This window comes from Anas acuta, chromosome 7 (genome assembly GCF_963932015.1).
Source record: "Anas acuta chromosome 7, bAnaAcu1.1, whole genome shotgun sequence".
NCBI classification, from domain to species: Eukaryota; Metazoa; Chordata; class Aves; order Anseriformes; family Anatidae; genus Anas; species Anas acuta.
This window is the reverse complement of record NC_088985.1, coordinates 29,309,606-29,333,456: the sequence shown is the minus strand read 5'-3', so window position 1 is coordinate 29,333,456 and position 23,851 is coordinate 29,309,606. Positions and strand designations below refer to the sequence as shown.

The window sequence follows — 23,851 nt, the reverse complement described above, 5'->3', positions numbered from 1 at the left end:
GGCAAAATGTCTGTATTTCAATCCAACAGAGGCAACAGCTCTTTTCAGTTCCCTCACAGAGGTGAGATGATGCTCTGGGGAGGGCAAGGAAGCAGCAACCAGACTCCAGGAGAGGTAGAGCATCCACAAATCTCCTCCTAAGTTGGGCAAGCAGGGAAGGGGGCACAAAAGTGCATGTTCCTGCAGGACAGGAGCTGCTCAGTGGGTAGAGTCCAGGGAAGTTAGATTCCCTCATGTGGGCTTGCAGCAAAGAAGGGGAGCCTCTCGGTAGTTTGCCCCTGATCGTGCAGCAAGTGGGGTACACACATGTGGACGTGCTGTTTTCAACAGTGGGGAGGGATTCAGTGGTGTAATTGAGGGCTGTCTTTCCATCATTTGGTGTGAAAATGATTCCCAGATGTTGGAGGGTAACCTCCTAAGTGTACCACAATTTACTACCCAAAACAGTAGAGGAAGGAAAAAGGATAAATGTGATTCTGAGCAGTCAGCAAGCAATCTTCCACCTCTCCAGTGGTCTTCATAGCTGACCTTCCTGAAATCCTGATGGGACCTTCTGAGCTGAATACCTGGGAGGCAGCAGCAGGACGAATCCTAAGTTCCCTTTACTTCTTATTAAGTTTCAGATAGGAAGGAAGACATGAGAATTCAGCCTAGTATGAATAACTTTATCCATTCCTGATATTTCCCATCGTGTACAAAAGCCATTTCTTCTGCTGGTTGTTGTTTTGTGTAATTTTCCAAACAATACCCTTTAGCAACGAGACCTCCCTTTTTTTTAATGCATTTCCAGAGGGACTTGAGTTCAGATCACACACACACAAGGCAAATTTCCAGCATTCTTATTACTCCACTGGAAGAAATAACCAGAGCCAGCATCTCTGAACCATTTCCCAAACTGTTCTGTTCTTCTGACTTCAGTGTCAGCAATGCACTGTTTCTAATCCATTACAGGAATTTATCACAGTACGTGTCAATTTGTTTCTCTTCTTTCCTCTTCTCACTTCAAAATGACATCAGGAAAGAAACTTTACAGCAGGATTGTTTCGATTCGAGTTTTAGTGACAGAGTACTTCACTTAAGTTGATCCTAACTGTGCACATTAAGTTTTAGGGGCATATATTAAACAGATCAGGCTTTACTATAGTCTCAAATTTCCTTTGTTTCCTTCTTGGTAGTGATCTTTATTGCAAACAGTTTGCAATACTAGCAAACAAGCATGCAGGTTTCCTTTTCTCTTCCTCTTTTGTTGTTGTTGCTGTTTTGTTGTTGAAGCAGCTTGTCCTAAATAGATAGTTTAAAGCATTGTGATAGAGAACTTCCATGCTCTAAAAGGGATGCACGATGGGATGGTCCATTTGGCAACAGTCCCAATCTTGTACAAGGCAAAGAATTCTATTGCTGAAGAAATCTAAAAGGTATAGCTGTGTGCTTGTCACATCGAATCCATCTCTTCCTACTCTCTTTACTTCTTGGAGTAAGGATTGAGGAAAGGACTCTATGCTGAATATATTTTCTCTGCCTGCATAGGCAGTAGTTAAAAATCATAATAATGAAAGAAAACACTGGGAAAACTGTGTCATTTTCAAGTTTCTGAAGTTTCTGACCGATCCTACATCACTTATTTTTATGAGTCATTGTGTGAACTGAAGCTGAAAGGATAAATCAAGTGTGTGAGGATTAGTGCATGAGTAAAGATTTCAGGATCAGGACCCTAACTCTCAGCCTCATAAATTTTCTACTGGAGAGGATTCAATGTTATTCATTCAGCTTTTAAAGAGGGAGTGGGGAGGCAGTTTTGTTCTTTTTCTTTTTAATTAGATTTCATTTATTTAAATTGTTATGGAGATGGTCAACCACAATAGGGAAGGGAGAAGCACAGAGTATGACAATTCCTAGAAGCCTGTGACAATCAGCATGGGATCATGTTAAATGCTGGACACATCATTTTCATGACATGATCTTTGATTTCCTTGGAGACTAAATAAAAATGGACATGACTGAAGTTTATGAAGGGAGACAACTCAGCTCAAATGGAACATTAAGACATCTCCAAATCAACAGGCAAAAAAGACCAAAGAATGGAGGAGAGAGATTCAGATTCAAATGCATTCCCCAGAGTAATTACTGGGGAAACTGGGGGGTCAGGAGTGGAATTGGGGGTGGCTATTGAATGGGATGAAAACCATGAGCATTAGAAAAAGAAAAGGAAAAAAGGGGGGCTATGGGTAAACAGGATGGTGGGAGAGAGTGTGAGTGGCAGATGTCACTGATTTCATTCCATCGCCTTAACTTGCTGTTTGAAAAAACTCCTCATGTGTGACCTGAAAAGAGAGAGAAACAAAATGAAAACAGGCATCAACAAAGCACTCGCTGTACGATTTCAAAAAAATGTAAATTAATGACTGGCAGTAAGAATCTCCAAAGGAAACAACATCCCAGTTTAAGCATCGCCATCAACAAAAGCTCAACAGCATATGGTAATGTTAACTTTAATATGAAAAGATAATAACAATCTTTAAAAAATGACTTGAGAAAAAACCTTGCTAGGTGCTCATCCTTTTCAACTCACCTAAAAAGAAAAGATGTTGAGATGTTGGAAGGTTTTGTGTTTTTCTTTTTTTTTTTTTCTTTTTTCTTTTTTTTTTTTTTCTCTTCCCCTAAACTGTTCACATTGTGTAGTTAAATGAGGTTGAGATTGGTACAAATTTTAAATGAAAGTGCCTAGGATCTCCAGCTAACAAGGCAGAAAACCAGATTTGTAACGGATAATTACATCTAAACTTATTTAAATGTAGGCCTATTGATTCAACTAAATTCTTTAGAGTTGATTCAAGGTAACATTTCCTCCCCTACCCCTCTTTTAAAAGTCTTGTTGTATGGTTGAAAAATTAGCATCGTCTCATGGCCCATGAGAGCCATCAGCTGCTGGCTACACCCTTGCTCAGCACCCTTTTACACAGCTTGGACCCTACTTTGGGGCCAACTATCTGACCACACATTTGTGATTGCATCTGTGGTAAGTTAAGTGCATGCACACAGTTGCATGCTGAAATGTTCTTTGCTCGTGCCATTACTCTGTGGATTTATGCAAATTTCTGTCTTCGCAGACACAACTGTTGCCTTTTGTCTTTGAAAAATCTCTCCCCTGCCCCATGCTGTAATCAAACAGAAGGAAATAACTTTATTCAGGTCACCCTATTAAGTCCTGGGGATGCTGTTTACTCACTTGAAAGCTTCAGTTTGGACTTATATAAAAAAGGGCTATTGATATGATTACGGCACCCAGAAGCAAGTAAAGCTTTGAATATTACTTCTGACCCCAAAATAAATATCAGCTTCTTATAGTGCCTACAAGGGGCCAAACTGACTACTTCTAGAAAGAGGGATATTTAAACCAATAGCACCTCCACGCAAATGTGCATTACACTGCTGTTTTGACCCATGATCCCACAGTGAGCGCTTGGAGGTATCATTTTGCAAAAAAGAGGTATTTCATGGTCAATTGGCTTTATCCAAAAATAATAGGAAAAAAAGCTTGCAGGGGGAAAACCAACCTAGTTTGGCACAAAATGCTAGCACTACTGGATCTGAGTAGAGAAGAGTTTAAAAGACTCTTGTGCGCTTAGCCGTACGCTGAAAGAATGACACACAAACAACAGCCACCACATGAATGCGTCCATTATATCCTTTATTGAAGATCACAACAATAGTAGCACTTCATTGAAGAAAAGATGATTCCTCTATTATAGACAGGCCCCTCAGATCGCCTAGCTCAGCATACAACTGCAAGATGTACAGTTCTCTCTGCATTTTCATGTCATTGCCAAAACACACAAAGTAGATTCTCAAATGCCTGGGGCTAAATTACAGCCCCTACGAACCACGCTGGAAGTTTGAGAGCCCAGAAAAAGTTCTGAAGGTTTTCTCTCTCTTCATGAGAGAAGCCAAAGCTCATGGGTACAGTGTTTGTCATGTGAAACAAGGGGCTGGAAAGCAAGGCTATTTTATATCATTTGGGGTTGTTTTATTAATGGTGCTGAAAAATCGTTCAGTTCGTTTCACTTTTTGTCTCCTTTTGAACGTAGCAGGATGAAGGTAGAGTGTTTTTAACACATCCAAGATAAGAAAAGAATAGGCCCTTTTGTCTCTAGAGCTGTATGCCATCACTATTAAAAATCTTTCATCTCGTCTCAGACAACAAGCAGAGAGCATGACAAAAAATAGGAGAGTCAACAGTAAAAAATGCATGGCAGGGGGTGGAGGCTGACAGGTAGATTGAGCCACCTCTATGTCTTGAGTTACATCCTAGGAGAGTCGGTTGGGGCAAAATTTGCACCTCTTGAATGGTTCTGCTGATGTTTTATGTGTGACAAATGTCAGAAGCCCGCTTGCAAGAGTTGCTCTTGAGCAGGTGAGGAGAGTGGTGCTGCAGGATGAGGAGAGTCAGAAGACAGAGGGGCCTTGCACTGCTATGACTCCCTTGTGTACGATAGAACTGGAGCTCCTGGAGCCCAGCAGAAGCTCATTGGCACCATCAGGAATGAAGGAGCGCCAAGGAGGTTCAGCACGAGCCAAGGAAGGACCTCATAACAGGTGCTGTGGTTGGTGACTGCACAGGAATGCTCTGGGGCCGCCACAGTAGCAAAACACCCCGGCCATGTGCTTGTCACCCGTGACGCCTTGTGTCCCCTGACACCTGATGCATGCCATCAATCACCATTCACTGGTGAGCGTGAGATGGCACGGGGAGCATCGGGCTGAGCACAAGTTGACATTTCAGCATCCCCACCGCCGCTCTGCCCAGCATGCTGGGAACAGCTCCATTCCAAGCAAAGGTGTTCATGAATCACTGCTAGGTTCAGCAGATCATCCTAGGTCAAATTAGAAATGAATGTTTAGTGCTTTTCCCTTTGACTTTTGTGAAATTAATGTTTGGATTTTTCATTCTGAAAAAGCATTTAATTCAGAAATCAAATTACATTTCTGAATTAAATTACTGAAGGGTTAAAAACAACAACAGCAGCTAAAAAAGTTTTTTTTTGTTGTTGTTTTTGTTTGTTTGTTTTTGTTTGTTTGTTTGTTTGTTTGTTTTGTTTTCCCCACCTGAATTGAATTCCTCTTCTTGTTTGATGTTTCTCATTCGTTTTGAGGCAACAAGAAGGATGAACATTTCTCTCAGGTTAGCAATGATTCAAAAAAGAGAGAGTGCACCCAACCCTGGCATGCAAAGCTCTGCTTAGGGGCCCATTTCAATGTGTCACCTGGTGTCATCAGTACTATTTCTCTTCAAAGATTTGTGACTAGTCACTCATTCAGTGACTAGAAGCCCAGTGGCATGAATGTTAGGTTTCAAGGTGGTTTGCCTGCCATCGTAGACTGCACTGGTGTTATATACAAACCTAGAAATACCTACAGGATATAATATAGATACTCTACCAGGACTTATAAAGATCAATTTATAGACCTCCTGCCCACAATAGTAAAAAAAAATAAATCAGCAAAATATCATTTCTGGCAAAATAAGGTAGAGCTGAGGAGGTAAATAGTAAGTAGAAAGGCTTATAAAGTCTTGGAGGTCCCTTCAGCAACTGTGATTTATCTTTTGACTTTTGCTGTTTGTTTATTGTCACATTTTGCCGAAATATAGTACTTGCTATTTCTATGGTTTTTTTTAAATAACCTTGTTCCTCTCAGATTTCCCTGAGATGGCAGCACTAAACTCAACACAACCCAACTATTGAAAAATACACTGTGGCCTTGAAAAGATATCTGATCAAGAGCAGCGAGGTTTCTGCTTCTTTCCTACAGACAATTTAGTCAAAAATTGATATCAGCTGCATGTTTGCTTGCTTTCTAAATTGGGGGTGAAATGCAAAAAATCTGCTTGGAAAACTACTGGCCCCTTAAGAACACAGTGGTCCATTCAGTTCAATGGGGTGAGGCTCCTTCAGGGTCCTCCTACTGCCAGCCCTGGTTTTAAAGCTCGATCAACAGAGCTGGCACAAAATAGATTTTTTCAGGTCATTGAACATTTTGAGCTTTTGTTCTATTTCTTCCTGTTGGGCATAAGAAAAATGATACTTGCAATTCACTGATTAGTCCAAAAGTATCATCTCACACTGATTGAAACTGTTTGAATGTGTCAAAACTTAGATTTTTGGTCAGGTGATTTGAGCTCTGAATTAAAAATCAGAATAATTTTCAGATTAAAAAATAAAAATAAAACAAAGAGTTTAGCAGAATCTCATAAGATCTCAGCATCATCCAAAAACAGTGTGTTTGTTTGTTTGTTTTCCATGAAAAAATTAGAGCAAAAGCTGAACAGAATTTCAGGGAAGAATGAACAATAAGAATCCCAAAGTTCTAAAAGATATTTTTTCTCAGAAGGATCATTTGCTATTGTAGGCAGTGTTTAGTCACAAAATCAGTTTGAAGAAAGCATTCATGATGTTGCCAAATAACTAACGCAGATTCAATGTGTGTATCTTCTGTGGCAAGTTAATAAGTGTGTTTATTGTTCAGTTTTTAAACCAACTGTTTAGACCTGGCATCTTTAAAAACTAGTGTTTATATCCAAGTTTCTTTAAATTATGTGAAGTCAGTCAAATCAGCAAACCCCAAATGACTTAACTGGTTTGGTTCCAACATTCAAGCTGGTTTCTAAGACAGAAACATGGCAAAGTATTGGTGAGGAGCTGAACACGAAGGATTTTGACATCTTGCAGTTGAAATCATTGAATGGCGACTCCTGAATTGCTAGTTCCAAGCCCAAACCTTGCCCTAAGTCAAATGTGAGCAGGGTCTCTCCACATCAGCCCTACTTGCACCGTGCTCGTCCATAAGCTTCAGGGTGATGATCATCCCTACAAAATGCCAGGCTTGGCTGAGAGCCTGAGCAGTTCCAGCTCGGTCTGGGAGTATGGACCTTGGAAAACCTTAAGTTTGTTGCATTTCAATCATTTGCATCAAGGACCATGAGAAATCCTCCACTTTGTTCTGTGCTGGCAGCCTGTGAGATGTGTGGGAGCCTCTCAGTTACTCTTGGCATCCTCTGTACAAGAACAGAGCAAACAAGAGGGGATATAACCAGCTAAAGAAATTTTGTTGTTGTTTAAAATATATTTTTATATAAGTACTAAGAAGATATTTCTGATTTTCTTTACAAATTTGACCCCTTGACTAGTGGATACCAAGAGTGAGTTCTGCTCAGTGGGACACAGGAGGGGAAGAACAGCCCCATGTCTGACTGCCAGGCTGCACATTCTTTGTGCCCCCCTTCCACGCAAAGGGATGCCAATGATCAACCTTGCCTCCTTTCTTTTGTATTATTCGGATCCCATCAGTCTGTGGGCAGGATCGTGGCATTCTGTTGCCATCAGTATGATGGGGGGGGGGACACAGGGAACCTGGCCTGGGAGAAGTGGAGCTGCCTCCTCATGTCTGCTGGGCACTGTGAAATGCCTCTCCAAAATGTCTTCTTCAAAATCTTCTGGAAAAAGAACATGCCAGATCATTTTTGCTTAACAGAAGAGCCAAGGGGGAAAAAAAAAAAAGAAAAAGAAAAAAAAAGGAAAAGGCTTTATGACTCAGTGCTGCATCTAGGAAAAAAGTGTTAACCCCCTTACCGCCCCCGTCTCCCCTGCAGCGCGTGGTTTCTGAGTCACAGTGACCCTCCCAATTATTGCAGGACTATCCCCTTCAGGAAGCATCAGTCAGAGCTCTGGCACCGGCTAGTCCCCCTCTTACATTACCTGATACTTTGTTGGATGAAACACGCTTATTTCTCTCTGCCTCTTCCTACAAGCTGGCTACTGTTGGTGCAATAGCTTCTGCAGCTCCTGCCATCTGGAACAGACTTCCCACCCTGCTGGTTTTGGCCTCTGTTTCATTTCAAATGTGAGATGAAACAATATTCTCCTCCCTTTTCTGTGACTCTTCATTTCTCTCCGTCCTTGCTATTATGCATTATTTATCCTAGTAACTGCCTGACAGTGGTCACTTGTTAGTAGAAGCTGAAGCAAAGACTGAAAAATGTTTCCAGTCCCAAGCCAATTTCCAGCCACAAGACAAGCAGTCTCCTTTTTCTGGCTGAAAATATTGTTGTATGATCTCTCCTGAAATATGATTAACATTAGTTTGAGTTCTTGAGGAAGCTTAATCAAAGTCACTTCCAACCATTTTTAATTATGTATGCATGAAGAAATACACACATTTCTGCTGTAGAAAAAGTATTGCCACCCATCCTCATCCTGCTATGTGCTCACACACACATCAGATGGTTCAGATGCTGGTAAAGCTGGAAAAATGGTACATCAAATTAGCTGAGAGGAACTTCTATGGACTAATTGGACATACAGATCAGTGAGGGAAATAACTGTGTCTTTCCTAAAAAAGGGAGGATTATTTTGTTTCTTAGCATTTTCTCATATTTTTAAACCTGAGGAACATGCCCAACATGCAAACAAAGCTAAGGTTGCACTAATGAGAAGCAAAAAAAAAACAAAAAACAAGAATTTTGGAAAGGGCTTAAACCCTCATTCTTCCAGGCACAAAGGAGGCTTCAGCACTGGGGTCAGGGACGCATTTCCCAAAAAGTCTACTGCAGAGCTTTTAATAACATCCTCAGAAGTATGGGGTAACAGCCTCTGCTTGAGACACTTTTTATCCCACTGTTTTCTTCTGCTCTTGCCATTCTTCTCCAGCCACTGAACAAAGATAGGTCTTTGTTCCATCGCAACAAAATCTTTTGGATTTGAAGGAGTGGGCAATTAGTCTTTGTGAAGCCCATCAACAACATTCTCCATTAGCCACATCGACCTGGCAATGCTCTTCTTGCTCTCCCTGTTTAATAAGAATGCCAGGAAAACACATTTAAAACTGAGTCATCAGTGGCACTCATTGCCACATGGTAGCATCAAGGCCAAATACTTAATAGGATTAGAAACCCAGATTTGTATTTACTTGTTTGTAAGGACACCAGCCAGTGACACTGGGCGGGATTGAGAAACTGCAGAAGACACAAAGGTCCCAGTGGCTGTAGAGCATCAACTGCTGTTGTGTTAGGAGACTTAATTGTGGATGAAAACCCCTTTGTAAAGAGCTGTGCTAACACAGAAAGAGACAACAGCAGTGACATAAGATGGTGAGATGATGAGTGCTAGTGCACTGGGACTTTGCTGTGGGCAGCACTGTGCTCCTGGGAGCAGAAGGGCTGGGGGGTGGCACAGAAAGCAGAATAAAGAGGCAAGTGTGGAGGGGCTGAGCTGCAAAGAGCCCCGTGTTTGAAGACGAGGAGCCTGAAGGAGAGATTTGGTACTTCAGGGCTCCTCTTGGCCTCGAAAGCATGAGACCTTATTGAGTAAATGAGCTGGGAACCACAGGGTACCACAGGAATGAACCACTGGACCCTGATGGCTTTGCTTGATTTTTTGTCTCCCATTTGCTGCTCCTCTGCGTTCCTCACTCGTTTGACTGTGGTCGATTTGTGGGGTTTGTTTTTCTTTACTTCATTCCACCTTTTCTCTTCCCTTTTATGTCCTAAATTGTTATTCAGCTGTTTTGATTTAAATTATGTTTATGTACAGTTACTCACAGCTCTGACTGTTGCCTCCTCCCTCCTGTGACTGTCTCTGATGCTTGCACATTCGCTTTGGCTCCTTTACAGCAGATGCCTGGAGCAGTAAATGAAAGCAGCTCTTTTATCAGTGAGCCCTTTCACCTCCAATTTTTTTTATTTCTTATTAAGGCTCCAACCAGTTCTAGCTTTCTCTTCAAACGTAGTACACACAACTCAAAACAACAACAACCACCACCACGGCCACCAGAAACCCAGCTAAACTGCAAAATTATCTACTCTGCCAAACCTCCCCTCTTCTCCCTCCCTTGTTTTTCAGCAGCGCGGTGTTACTCGTAGGGAGTGTTACGCAGACCCCACTGTGGCACTCTGAACACCACATGTGGCCAATCTAATTTAGCCTATAGCTAAACAAATCCCCAATCATGGAATAAACCTGCTTGTGCTATTAACGAGTGCTGTGAGAAAATGTTTAACGTGGCTTTGTGATACAGAAGTTGGGAAAAGGCTCGTAATTTCTTGCAGGGCACAGAAATGTCATTGTGGTCAGCAATTCACCAAAATGTGAATATTCAAATGTGTATATAATTCAGTGTTTGAAAAGATTGGGGGTAGGGGTATTTTCTTTTACAGGAGATTGCAAACATCAACATTCAAAATCTGGAGACTCCTTGAAGATTTTCCAAGAAAAGTGGACAGAAGCAGTTCAGTACTGAAATGAAAGCCTCTCTACTTCCCAAGGGGGTTGTGGTTTTTTCATAAAATGAGATGTTTTTTCATAATTTTGAAAAGAGAAGCATCCCCCTCCCCCCATAATGCCCATCCACAAGGCTGCCCTTCTACAGATGAACTCCATATACTGGTGTTTGAAAGGCAGATGAAAAATGCCTTCAGCATTAAACATATTGCTAATTCACTGATTTATTTTTATTTTTTTTTTAAATCTGAACACAATGCCATATTACCAAGGAACAAACAAACAAAAAGAAACAAGAAAATCCACACTAACAGCAAAATTTCCAGCAGAAAAGTTCAAATGAAAAACATAACTGTTTTGCATCAAATGATACTAAAACCAATGGCGTATTTGATTCAGGAACTGAACTAACAAATGCTTACTTGTGTGAGTTGCCTTCTTGTCCTTTCAAACCACAGAAGGGAAAAATACATTCGAAGCCTATAACCAGCCTCAATAAAGCTTTTTAATGTCCTTTAAAGACTTTTGTTTCACCTTGCATGGGGAAAGTTTTATTCCTTTTTTGGACTGAGCTCGAACAGGTGTAGAGGTACAAGACTGGATCCAGAGACTTGCAATAGCAAGAAAAAAAAGAGCATCACAGCATGGTATGCTTGGAATGCTATCAAGACATAAGTAATAAAGGAGAGGCATTTTCAAGGAAGCATAATAATAGAGTAAATACAGCCAGTTAGCATGGATGAATTTCAAAGAGGGAAGAAAGGAAGTATCATGTAAAGAACTGCATAACAATGGATCTGAAAGATATCCAAGTAAGAAGAAAATAGCAGTCCTGTCCCAAACATTAGAAGGCTTCTGCCTGTCATTATGGAAGATTATGCTATTATTCAATTACATAATGGATACTTATATAATTCATCCAATTGTAAACAGATTCTTTAAAAATCCATTTTATCCCACAAACAAGAACATAATTTTAAGCAAAGAAATACTTAAACCTTTCTTCCTTGTATCTCTGCCTGTACAGCTTATGTTTTCCATTCACCTGACTAGATGGTTTTCTGCATCCTTTCCCATCTGCCCAGGGAAGGGAGACGAAGTGTCCTTCTCCCTTTTACCTTCTTCTCAGCCCCAGGAGTAAGAATGAAGACTTCCCTCATGAGAAGAGTTTTCTTCTCAGGCTAAGCATCAAGAATTTTGAATGATTCTTCCAGTACAGGAATTGCACCCCACAAGCCAAGAAACAGGTAACTTACAACTCTTTCCAGCTGATCTTCCCAACTGTGGGAAGCCAGACCAAGAGAACAGGTGAATGCTGGTGGTGGTGAAGACACAAGGCTGAACCTGTGCGTTTCTCTGCTGCCTGCAGCCTTCCTGAGTGACTGCTCTTAGCTGAGTGACTGCTCTTAGTGAGGTGGGGTTGGTCTACTCTCCCACGTGCCTGGTGACAGGACGAGGGGGAATGGGCTAAAGTTGCACCAGGGGAGGTTTAGGTTGGATGTTAGGAAGAATTTCTTTACCGAAAGGCTTGTTAGGCATCAGAATGGGCTGCCCAGGGAAGTGGTAGAGTCACCATCCCTGGAGGTCTTAAAAGACATTTAGATGTAGTGCTTAGTGATATGGTTTAGTGGAGGACTGGTTAGTGTTAGGTCAGAGGTTGGACTAGGTGATCTTGAAGGTCTCTTCCAACCTAGATGATTCTGTGATTCATGCAGACCTAATTCAGCCACCTGTGACCTAGCCCATATTTTATCTTGTCTCTATCCCAGAGCTGCTGGGACGCTTCAAGAAATGGCTGCTTGTCCTCTGCATGGTTCTGCTGAGCTGGGGATACAGCTTTGCAGGAGAGGCTGTTTTGCTGATACTCCGGTCTGTGAGCCAGGGACTGCACAGAACAATAGGGTGGCCACTGCTGCATTAAAGCATGACAGATAATTTACTCCTACAGAAAGGAGGAGACAGAGGTAACTGAGTCATGGGCAACTCTCTAGTCTGCCCGAGTTGTGGTATGGATATGCACCAAAACCAGGTTGTGAAATGGCATCAGTATACAACATACCTGCCATTGCAATTTGCACATAGCTATCATTTGGATCTTTGAGAAAGAAAGAGGTAGTTTCCAGGTTTCCTACCATCTTGAACCCAGAAACAAATTTCTTGGTGACTGTCCCATGCCTTGGCATGGACACCATTTGCCAGGCTGTGGTCTTGTTTTGCTCCCCAAGGAAAGATTTTCAGGTAAAACTGGTCTTTGTGTATCCACGGTAAATGGAGACAGTTCCTTGCCAAGACTGTGGTGTTCCTAAAGCACACCTTGTATCAATGGATGTGGGACCATGTCTTTGTGCCTAAGGAGGAAATGCCAAATCAGGTTGATTCCCCTCGTGGTAGTTTAGAATTAAGATGGCCTGAAGTACAGTTGAGGTTTGGGGGTTAGATCTGCCTGGGGAGTCACAGTGGCTATTGAAGGCTTTTGGAATGCAGGTCCCAGTGGAAGATGCACTGAAGGGGAGGAGACCTGAGGGGATCTCACGTAAAAGCAGAGGATAAAGCAAGGAAATACTGTAGATATCACAAGTAAGAAAAGAGGCAGCAGTGAGCATATTCATTTCCAGGCCCATAATAATGCATTGACATTTTGAGAGTTAAAATATGTACATGCAAGTGCAGACAGTGGCTTGGGACCCCATCCTGCCATAGCAAAATTCACATCAGGTGGTGGGTTTCCAAATGCCACAACCCCTGTGCATAGAACCCAAGGTTTAATATGAAGATATTACCCTTTAGTAATGGGTAACTTTAAAGGCCTGGAGATTGCTGCCTTAAATGCCTTTCCTCAGGCCCAATTGCAGTGGGAGGTATAGGTTGGGACCAATTAAAAGAAATTAAATCTGTCTTGAGTGCTCACCCATAGGACCAAAAAAAAATAAAATAAAATAAAAAATAAAAAGAAAAAGGAACAGTTGACAAGTAGAAGTTTATGTTTAGCTACATGTCAAGCAAGGTGTTGAGAAGCAGGGGGATGCTTCAAAGTGGCTGCTCATGACAAGAGGGTCTTTCCTGTAAGCTTTGCAAATGCTCAAGCATGCACACACAAACAAGGCAGGAACCACAAGAGAAACTAGATGGAAAGCCCTCTGAAGATGGGAAGGGACCAAGAGAAAAGATGTTGACCCAGGCAAGCTGGCTCAATTCTACTAAGTGATAGCTGAAGGCTAAATGAGAGGAAAACACTGCATTACCAAGATGCAGATTTGTCATAAAGGCTGCAGTATTAATTTCAAATATTTTAAAATATTACAGACACCAAACTTGTGCATAGCTGGCAATAGCTCATCCACACAGGTTAATTTTGTTGAAATACGGTGAGTATCTCACAAAATCTTATTGCAGAAGCCACAGGACAAAAAATATATATACTTATTGTGCCTTTGTTATTTTATAGCACACATCATTTATCCAGAGTCTTAAATATTGACTTGATCTTCTACCAAGCAAAGTGGAAAAAGCACAGATTTTTTCTCCTGTTCTGAGAAACAGGTGACTTGCCAAGGTCATACAGGAAGTCTGTGGCATGGGAAGAATTGATTTCACATCTCCTGAATCACATGGCAGTGCTGCCATTTCCAACCTACTCCTCTTCTCTGTGATCAGTGTTTTCTCATATAAGCTGTGGAAAGATAGGGGCAAAATGCAATAGCTATCTCCTCCACAGCTGGGTGGTTCCATTTAGTTTCAGTGTTCTGAAATAAAGAAAGCATATAGGATTTTGAGGAAAGATCAGTTAACAACAGAAGAAAAGATTAGATGCATTCATTGTACTGTTTTTTTAAGTCACGACTGGCAGACAGCATAGGACAAAGAGGATCCTTTTGAAAAGGATTCCTCTCACTCCTGTGTTTCTAAATGGTAATGGTCTCTAACTATATGTCAACTCTTTCCAACTTCATTCATCAAACAGAACCTCTAGAGAGACCATGTTGATCCCCATGGCTATAAAATTCCCTCCGTGCTGTAATGATCTGAAGGTACAAAAATTCCATGGAAATAAATCCCAATTAAATACCCATTAACAACGAAGAAAAGATCACTGGGGCTATTAGAGGCAGCCCTAAGACACAGTAGCCACACACAAAAATTGTCCAGCTTCTTATTTATCTGCTTTAATCACTGCAGTGCAAAGAAAAACCTTCCTAACATTTCAATAACTAGTGCTAATTTATTGCAACTGAACACAGTAGCATTTTTCATGAGGCTTTAGTACTTACTGTTTGTATTATGGCAATAACTATCAGTCTCAATACAGATCATTCCCTTTTCCTAGTTTTTATAAGAGAAGCCTCTGCTTCCCTGTTCTCCAGAGCAAGAAGCAATGGAGAGATAAACATGTAAGACCCCAATTTTACCAAAACAGCACAAAGTTGTGAAGCAACTTGCCTCAATTTGCTTGGAAAGTTGTCGTAAAGTCTGGAAACGAGGATACTTTTACAGTGTTTTAACTACAAGAGAATCCCCTGCAATAGTAGGACACCTTAACTCCTTGCTGGCAATAGGCTTTGTTCTTGAGTGTGGTCCATCGGCTGATTTCTGTCATGTTCCAGAGGCTTAATACAGAATCGAGTAAGCATATTAAAGTGCCTACTCCCATGTTGCTGTCCAAACACAACCTTGTTCTTTGAGCATTCAGACATATCCGATACCAAATCCAGCTATACATCATGTCCGCACTGAAAATATGACAAGGAGATGGTCCTCAGCTTGGTGGCAGTCAAGCAGCACTGAGGATGCAGAACACAGGATAGTGTTCACATGGGCTTGACCTATTCATTTGCTGCTTATTTTTTTTTATTATTATTATTTTTTATTCTAAATGCAGTTTCCTCCTGGAAACTTAAACCTTTGCTCCTGCTCCTTAAAACTTTCTGCCATATGTAAGCAGAATGAACGCTGACCCCCTCACCCTCCCCATCAGTTTACACCAAGCAAAAACCTGGTTTTGCAACTTCTTCAAAACCTCACTGCAATTATAGCTGCACACCCCCAAAACTCCTCAGCCTGAATATTTCTAATATTGAAATAGGCTGTGCTATCCTGACTGCAGCATCACCTAACAAACTGTGTGATCTGTTTGATACACTCTAGTCCAGGTTTTGATCTCAACACAGCATACAGAGAGCACTGTTGAAAGTGACATGTGATATCTTACTGAATTCAGGCTCAGGGAAATTGCCAGTACTTATCTTGCTTGACCAGAGTGCAACCTTCAAAGCAGTAATCACGAAATCTTATTACTGTACAAAGATGAGAATTATACACTGGTATCTGTGGTTCACACCACTTGATTGGTTTAGGTCTTACCTGCCTGGCAGATACTAGTTTCTGTCAGAAGGAACCTATTCCTCAGCTCTGTTGTCCTTCTGCCAAGCATCTACCTGCTTCAGTGGGGCATGCATTACACATAGCATTGATAAATTTTGTCCTGACAAGCAGAAGCACAATTTATTTGGTTTTCCTCAAATATGAGAGGCCGCCTACACTCCCTCTTCTTATCCAAGTGCCATGATGTCAAAGTAAAAAATAATGTTTTGCATTCAAGCACTGTTAAAAATCAGAAACCCCTGGGTCTGCATTTCCATCCACTTCCTAAAACCATTTACTCCCACTGCTAATAATTGAGTAATCAAATTAAAGCTTCCTGTGGGAAGAAGTGGCTCTAAGCTGGCTCGCGTACTTCCCACTTCACAGTAACACTTTTCAGCAACACTTTTCTAATGCCCTTTGCCTCTGTTCCTGTAGGTTACTGGGGCTCTCCTTGTCCGATTGCTGTTGCCTTTGTTAGCTGGCCAGCTTTCCCTTTCTTTTTGCTGGCACCTGTTTGTACATTTGCACACAGCTCCAGAACACACTGACCAGCAATGGACTTTAGTAGGGACCTCTTTACACAACGCATCATGTTGTATTCCCTGGTGGAGATTTCTGCCCTAATCTTCACATCTGGTGGGTTTCATGGATTGTTTTGAATGCAATAAACCATTATTTTTCCCACCTAGCTACTACCAGCATATTACTGTAGACCATCACGTGCCCTACATTTGGTTAAATAAGAAACTCTTAGACTTCATTCGTAATAGTGTAAGAGGCCTGTAGAAAGAGCCCCAAGGAACAAGGTCTTAAGAAAGTGTGCTGCATATTTTTAGTCTCTTTTAATACATTTTGTCGGTTGGAAATGAGGACAAGCCAATATTACATGACCAATTTGTTTCTTCACAGAATCCTCAGCGCCACCATGGGGCAAAGGCTGATTTGCAAAGCACCGGATCAGAAAATCAGCTTTGATCAAACTCTGATTATCAAACAAGACCAAACCCTGGTGCTGACCACAAGCCCCTGACTTTTAATTTCTACTGAAGATATTCAATATCTTGCACAGACCTGACTTTTTGCAGGTTTATTAGTATGTCTGATTTAAGATTTTCTAGAGCAAGGACTTTTAGATGGAATCTGTGAGAACTGTGATACAACACTGCTGGTACAGTTGGTATAGTCGATAGCTAAGTTTTGCTGAACTTTTCATAAACCCCTGATTTCATATCTTTTATATTCCCCAAATTGTGGCTGATTGGGGGGGATTATATTCAACAAATGCCCACCTTATACTGATCTTTCTTGTGCACAGGTTTGACCAAAGTGGTCTACTCATTTTCCTGAATGGCCGTACATGGATGTACAGGTTTTTTTTGCCATTGTAGTAAATGGATTGCTGGATACTTTTCCTTCAGGAAGCTGTTCTGGGTCTTCCATGGGAACAAGTATATTCAGGTGGGGTTATGAACTCATAACACCATGTCTTCTCTTAGTAGTGAAGGTTGGGTAGGTTTAGGCTATTTTGTTGCAGATGGAAACCCACCCAAATCTGACTCCATTGTGGGTCTTTGAAAAGCTACAGCTTACAGAGCCTGGCCAAGACTTTGGAGACCCACACTCAGGTTCCCCTTCATCCTGCAGTGTACTGAATGCGTGTTTTCCATGTGGGGGTGTGGTCCAGCCCCAGATATGTAGCAGAGATTCACTGCTTATGGGGCAGAAGGAAAACACAAGAAGAGACAGGACTACAGCCTATGGGTCTGGGAGCTCAGCAAGCCATGGGAGCCCTTCCTTTGATCCCAGAACTGTTTATGTTCTTTGTAGGAAACAGTCACTGAGCAAATTTCCTCAATACCTCAGCATCTTTCAGTGAATAGCACGTTATACAGTATTTCATTGCAACACATAACTCCATTATTGCTAAGAGGCATGAGGTGAAATTATAGATATTCCTTGACTCCCATCCTATTACTAGTATGAGACAAAATGATACGTGTGCTGATAAAAGGATTTAAAATGATGGTCTGTGTGTCAGAAGTGCCAGTACAGTCAGAATTATTTTTAAAAGATTATATTAAAGCATAAATTAAAAGGCTATCCAAAAGGAAAAGTAGATGACTTCCAATAGGGTATAACATCTATCAAGGTTTAGCATATACTGTGTAGTTACCCTTAATGGGCTCAGTCTTTCTCATAGATTATTCACATATTCTGTGGGAAGTCTGGCTGGATCCTCTTTCTATCCCTTGTAAACCACGGTTGATAATATCTTTCCATTATATTCCTAAGGTGTAGCTATTTCATTTTTACCCAAGGGATCCCAGAGCTATTGTGTAGTCCCTAGAAAGCTTTAAAACAATTTGTCTGTGTAGCAATTCTTCTTTTTTTCCTCCCCGTTGCACAAAATCTCACATTTTCTTAATTTGATCATATGAAATGTTTTGGACTTGACTACTGAAAGAAATCACAATCTTTTAATGGGGAAAAAAAATGTCTTGAGAGGTTACATGTTGTCTGTGTAATGCTTGGACAAACAGTGCACGGACAATCCATTGCTTGATTAGATACTAATTCCCTGTGGTTTATCTTAAAGGTACATAGTTCAGTCTTTCTGCAAGTTCTGTCTTAAAAGCAATGCATATACCTGGAAAAGCAAATAGAAAAAAAGTAATAATGCTACTAGAATGGAAATATTCAGTCTTCCTACAGAGGATTTCACCTCATAAGTACTTTTAATTTAATTTATTTTATTTTTTATCTACTGGGATTTCCACAAATCACACAAATAGAGAGGGCATCTGCTGGGAGAGCAGCATTCCAAATGACTGTTAACTGCCTAAAAATTGCCTGCAAATACATATCTGGCTTTGTTATGCCTAATAATGACTCATTGCTGAATTATCCATCTCTTTATTGGATATGAGAACAAATTAGCAAAGCAAATGGAAGTGCTCTAGACTGAAATGCCTGTTATCTTAGGCCTGATCAATTGGTTCATTGAGGTTATTTCCTCCTCACCCTGACTTCCCAGAAAAACTCTTTTCTTCACCACGGGAAACTGATTTCTTTATTCGCATGCTATTATTGCTGAAGCTAATGGAGATATTTTTAAAATAGTCTTATCTGGACCATGTTTGGCCCTGCCAGCCCAGCCTGGGATGACTGGAAGGAGGCGTATCAGCACGATGGGAGCACATCAAAGCACTCACAAGCCCATGGTTCCCCACATGGTTGGCTGCCTCTGAATCAGACAGTGCTGCTTGGGGGGAATGTAGCCAAAGCTATGCAGTGCTCCTTCTGATGCTTTCTTATCCCTGAATCTTACCTGTTTTTAGAACTTACCTCAGCTGGTAAAAGTCTCCCACTGCTGTTAATGCTTGCACAGCAGCCCCAGTGATGGCAGACACAGGTCTTAGCCATGAAGGCTCTTCCTCCATTTGGGTCCCCCACTGAACTGTGTCACAGATGCCCTGCTGCTCTGCCTCTGTTGGTGATGCTGGTGACACCAGTGGCCAGGTCCCCCTGGCAGGGGAACAGCAGCACAACTTGCTCCATTTGCACAGAGCCAGCTTAGGCTCCTAGCCCCAGTCCAGGCTTTCTCTTGCTGAGTGGAGGTTTTGCATCTTGGGGCTGCAGAGCCAGTAGGGACGGGGCCTGCCATCAGGTCTGAAGTCTGGAAGGTTTCTGTCCCAAGTGGCAGATTTGCAAGGCTGTTGTGTTTTCCCCTTGTCACATCTAGATCCCAGAGGGGCTGAGAGGGAGCACTTAAATTACAAGGTTTTCAGCATCAATAGGCTCCAGCACTGCCGGTGGCTTAGAAAGTGCCTGACTGAGATGACTACAACTCAAAAGGCTGAGCCCTGGCATGCTGATGGAGCTTGGCATTGCATCTGCTGTAGCTGATCTAATTCCCTTTACCTTCTCCCGGAGAAGAGCTGATGCTTGCACCTTAGTTTTACAGAGTTTCTCAGTAAATCTAAAGACACAGAAAGGCTTTACAGCCACCTTCAACTTTGGAGTCTACCATAGTCTACTATCGCTCACTGAAAACCAAACTGGGAGAAGTCTTACTAGGTAGGTTGAGCTAGTAACCTTTACTGCAATAGGTATTATTTGTAAATAAACCTAAATTCACATTTAACTGTATTCTGGTATCCGTGTCTCCACAGTTTTGCCTCTGCAAAAAATAAGAAACAAAAATGAAATCAACAACATTGAAGCCCCATTTCTTTAACTTAAAAAGCAGTGAACTAGGCCATGAAGCTCTGTAAATAATCCTTTAATACAAAGAACAGAACTCTATTATCCTTCTCTTATATTTGTAGAGAATGTACTTTGACTGAGAAGGGTATATTTGGACTGAAAGACAACAAAAAATGTGGATGAAAGCAGGAACACCTCCTGTGAGGAGCAGGGACAAAAGTAGCTTCTAATACGATGCAATCAAAAGCCCAACTCCCAGATTCATTATTTTTCAATCAAATTTAAGAAAAATTAAAATCTGAATCTCCTCCAAAACTGGACCTTACCTTTGTAACAAAAGACAAGAGAAACATCCCCATTTAATGCTCCTGGCTTTCAAAACTGGGACCCCCTCAAACTGTTCTGAGTGTTGTATTGGATATATTAGAGGGATAGTGCTGGCTCAGAACAATTAAAGTGGGATAGTGCTGGCTCAGAACAATGAAAATCTTTGATTAATAAAATTCACACTTGTACTGAGGGCCATCATTGGACCTGTTCACCACTTAACTTTCACCTAAGCCCTCAAGCTTAAGCAAAACCTATTTGCCTTGTGCTGACTTTCTGCTTAGGGGTGAATTTCATTCCATGTGAGATCTGTCTGTGCAGTATAACCCGAGAAGTAAAGAGGAATGAGAAATATCTTCCTTCATTCCCACAAACATGTCCCTGATTTCCTCTTAAAATGTCTCTGATAATTGCTTTCAAATGCTGGCATGTATGTGCGCTTTGGAGGAGGCAATCATTCAAAGAAAATGTGCAAATCTCAAGGGCTGATTTCAGTTTTCAGAGGACGGAGTTCCCCAAAACAACCCCCTAAAAAAATATGAAGTTGTTATTTCTCTAATGAACACATCTGAAGAACAAGACATATCTTTCTTTCTCAGTCTGACAGAATGAAACTTCCATCCTGAGGAACATTTGCATGTAATTACATAGCTCATCTAACTTTTCCCGATCAAGTGATATGGCATGAAATCCAAGTGCCAACATACAATAAAACAGACTATATCTTTATTGCCAAGATTAACTTCAACAGCTCTTCGTGTTTCTTATTGAAAAATGCACTCTCAAGTCAGCTGATGGCTACATATTATTGCTCCACTAAAAAATGTTGAAATTCTAACTCCAGCTATTGGAATAATTTATTCCTTTTGTTGATGTAAGGATGTAGAAGTGCTCATCTTCTCATCACAACTGACTTAAGAGAGATCTCTGGTGACAAAATGATTTTTTTCAACCTGCCAAGTTCCTGTAGTGCATTTAAAATGAAGCAATCTGTAATTTATTCTTAACATTTAATCCCAATAAAACACTCAAACAGCAGCTTCTGCTGGCACTCTGAATGCAGCTGTTTCATAAAATCGCAGCAGCAGTTCCAGTCTGTGGATGGATACATTTCTCTTTGTCTCTACACAATAGACTATAACCATGGCTAACTGAATTCCAGAGCTGACTTTACCATGGTATATTTTGTTTGGATCGTGATACTCAAGCCTTTACACACACAGAGCCCCCACTGAAGTCACATGGCACGAAAGCTTAAGAGATACCAAAGAAATACCTCCAGTCTGGTGTCGTCACCAGATACTTCATCAGTCTTAATTCAGCTTCTTAGGAAAGCTGCTGCACACAGCGGCAAAGCCAACACCAGTGAAATTCAGAGCTTTTCTCTCTCCGTTCCATAGGACACCCTTCAGCAGATCCCATCTGCTAATGAACTATTAGCCAAGATGTGTGGATCTGTGCCTTTAGCACAGTGTTTCAGGAAACAAATCTACTGTTACCTGCAGAAATGTCACTTGAAATCCCATCAAACCACACACACAGCATTGGTGAATACTCTGTGATTCCTAGAGTCTGCACTGGTGTTTGACCTGGTTCATCCACTTAATGAGGAAATTAGTAAGGATTTTCCTGCTGGTCAAGTGTCCTGTGCTGCCAGCAGTTCTGCCATCATCACCCCTGTTGTTCTCCATAGAACCTTTTACAATTTTAAAGCACATTTTTGTTTTCTTCCATCATAAGTGTTTTTGCTCACTGTTGACCAAATAATGTTGATAATAATTCCTTCTAGAGAATGAAGTTTACAAGCATAAAAATTACCTTTGTGTCTTGTAAGGCAACACAATCTCTAGCTCCCCATGGTCATTTGTCATAGGAAAATGAAAGTGTTTAATGGTATCAACCAATGCTACATCCTCAATCTACTCTGAGGGCCCAGAACTTTTGGTCATGGGTTATATACTAGCCAGCCATGCATGCCACATCTATATAAAACACAGATCTTTAGTTCAGTCTTTCCTTTAAAAAATAATGTATATTCTGGCATTTTTCAGACAACTACTACTAATCTCTGTAAGTATGCAATACTTTTTCTGACTTAACCTCTCCCATCCCATAGACAAGCCATGTGAGGGGGCATTTACACATGGGGACTAATACCAACAGCTTCCAGCCTCACCAGAGGTAAAGACAAAGGTGAATCAAAATCTTATCCAGAACTTCTGGAAGACTGAGGTGTAAGGTGCACAGCAACTTTTAAGATGGTCGGATGAGCATTTCTGGTCATGGCCAGACACAAAAGTGTTAAGGCGCCATAAGGAAGACAGGTCTGCAAGATCTGAATGTGAGCTGAAGAGGAAACCACTGAGACGGTTGTCATCAGGCTGACCTGTTGTGTCTCCTGGTTTCTTTGCGGTTCTCCATCTGTCTCTGTCCATCTGTTGACCCTTGCCTTTTACTTTGATTGCAAGCTCTTGGGGCTTTTGGAGCTTTTGGGAGTTTGGGACTTTTGGAGCCTGTATTGCACTTGGATCAAGTCCACATCTCCTAGTCATCAATGAGGGTCTCTCATGGGATGATAATGATGGACCAGAATTTCCATCCTTTGGGAAATCCTGCTGCTGTGATTTTCTCTTTTGGAACCAAAAGCATATATTTCTAACAGAAAATAAATTATTAAAAAAATAATGAGCACTACTAAAATTTTTCATCTGAATAATACCAAGCGTAGGGCTGTTAAATAGCACAGGATTAGGAAATGTTAATATGACCTAGGAGTCTAAATAAAATGAATTGAAATGCCAACTACATAGCAAACCTTTTTATCTTTGAAGGTAAGAAAGATTTTGTCTTACTGTAACAAAATGTTTCAGCATTACTAAAATAAAATTATAGTGTCACAATTATTTGTTTCAACTTCTTATCTTTGAAAACCTCATCAGAGTTGACACATTCCTGCAAAATATTTCATAGTGATGAAGCCACACTTGTTGGATAGGAAACTACTCTTTCAGAAAAGCTCTGCCTCAGAGACTTTAGCTTTGGCCTGTTGCTAGAATTCTGCATAACGAAATCACGAGAGGACCTGCACTTGTGGCAGTCCTGGGTGGAAGCACATCTTTGAATCAGTGAAAAACAAGATTCTCCCTGCATTAACATTCGAGATGGATCTAAGGAGACAATGCTCCAGCCTTCAATTATTTTCTCTTAGGCATCCAGACTGAACAAGGGCAACCTGTGAAGAGCTACCCATCAGTAGGTAAATCAATATAAATAGAATAAGGAGTAATATCAAATCCATTGTGCTCAGACACTAATTCATTCATTCTTTTTTTTTTTTTTTTTTTTTTTTTTTTTAAAGTACACAAGGATCTTTGAATAAAAACATTATTATTAAGATAGTATCTGGTAAGTAATGTGGCCATGACCATTGCACTGACAGCTCATGCAACCCACCATTCAGAGGGTTTGAACATCCCAGTTATTCCCTCTCTCTGGTGGATAACTTTGCATGAAGGAGAGAAGTTGACAGTCCTGTCCATGCCTACTTCCCTAACTCAGGCCCAACATTTCAGGGAGATCAGAGATGAATACATTGTGAAAATACCAAACCCACTATTGTTGTAATGCATGGAAACCAACAACATTCAAGAGAGAACAAAATTATAGGGCTGGGCTCTATGCAGTAC

General features: G+C 41.1%; 1 long non-coding RNA gene across 1 annotated transcript in view; it reads right to left on the bottom strand.

The window, feature by feature from the left end:
- Nucleotides 1-340: 340 nt before the first annotated feature.
- LOC137859674 (uncharacterized) overlaps nucleotides 341-23,851 on the bottom strand; it is a 55,766-nt gene continuing 32,255 nt past the window's right edge. The window contains exon 3 of the long non-coding RNA XR_011098456.1: nucleotides 341-2,321. This is a non-coding gene — a long non-coding RNA (uncharacterized lncRNA). The remainder of the gene's footprint in view (nucleotides 2,322-23,851) is intronic.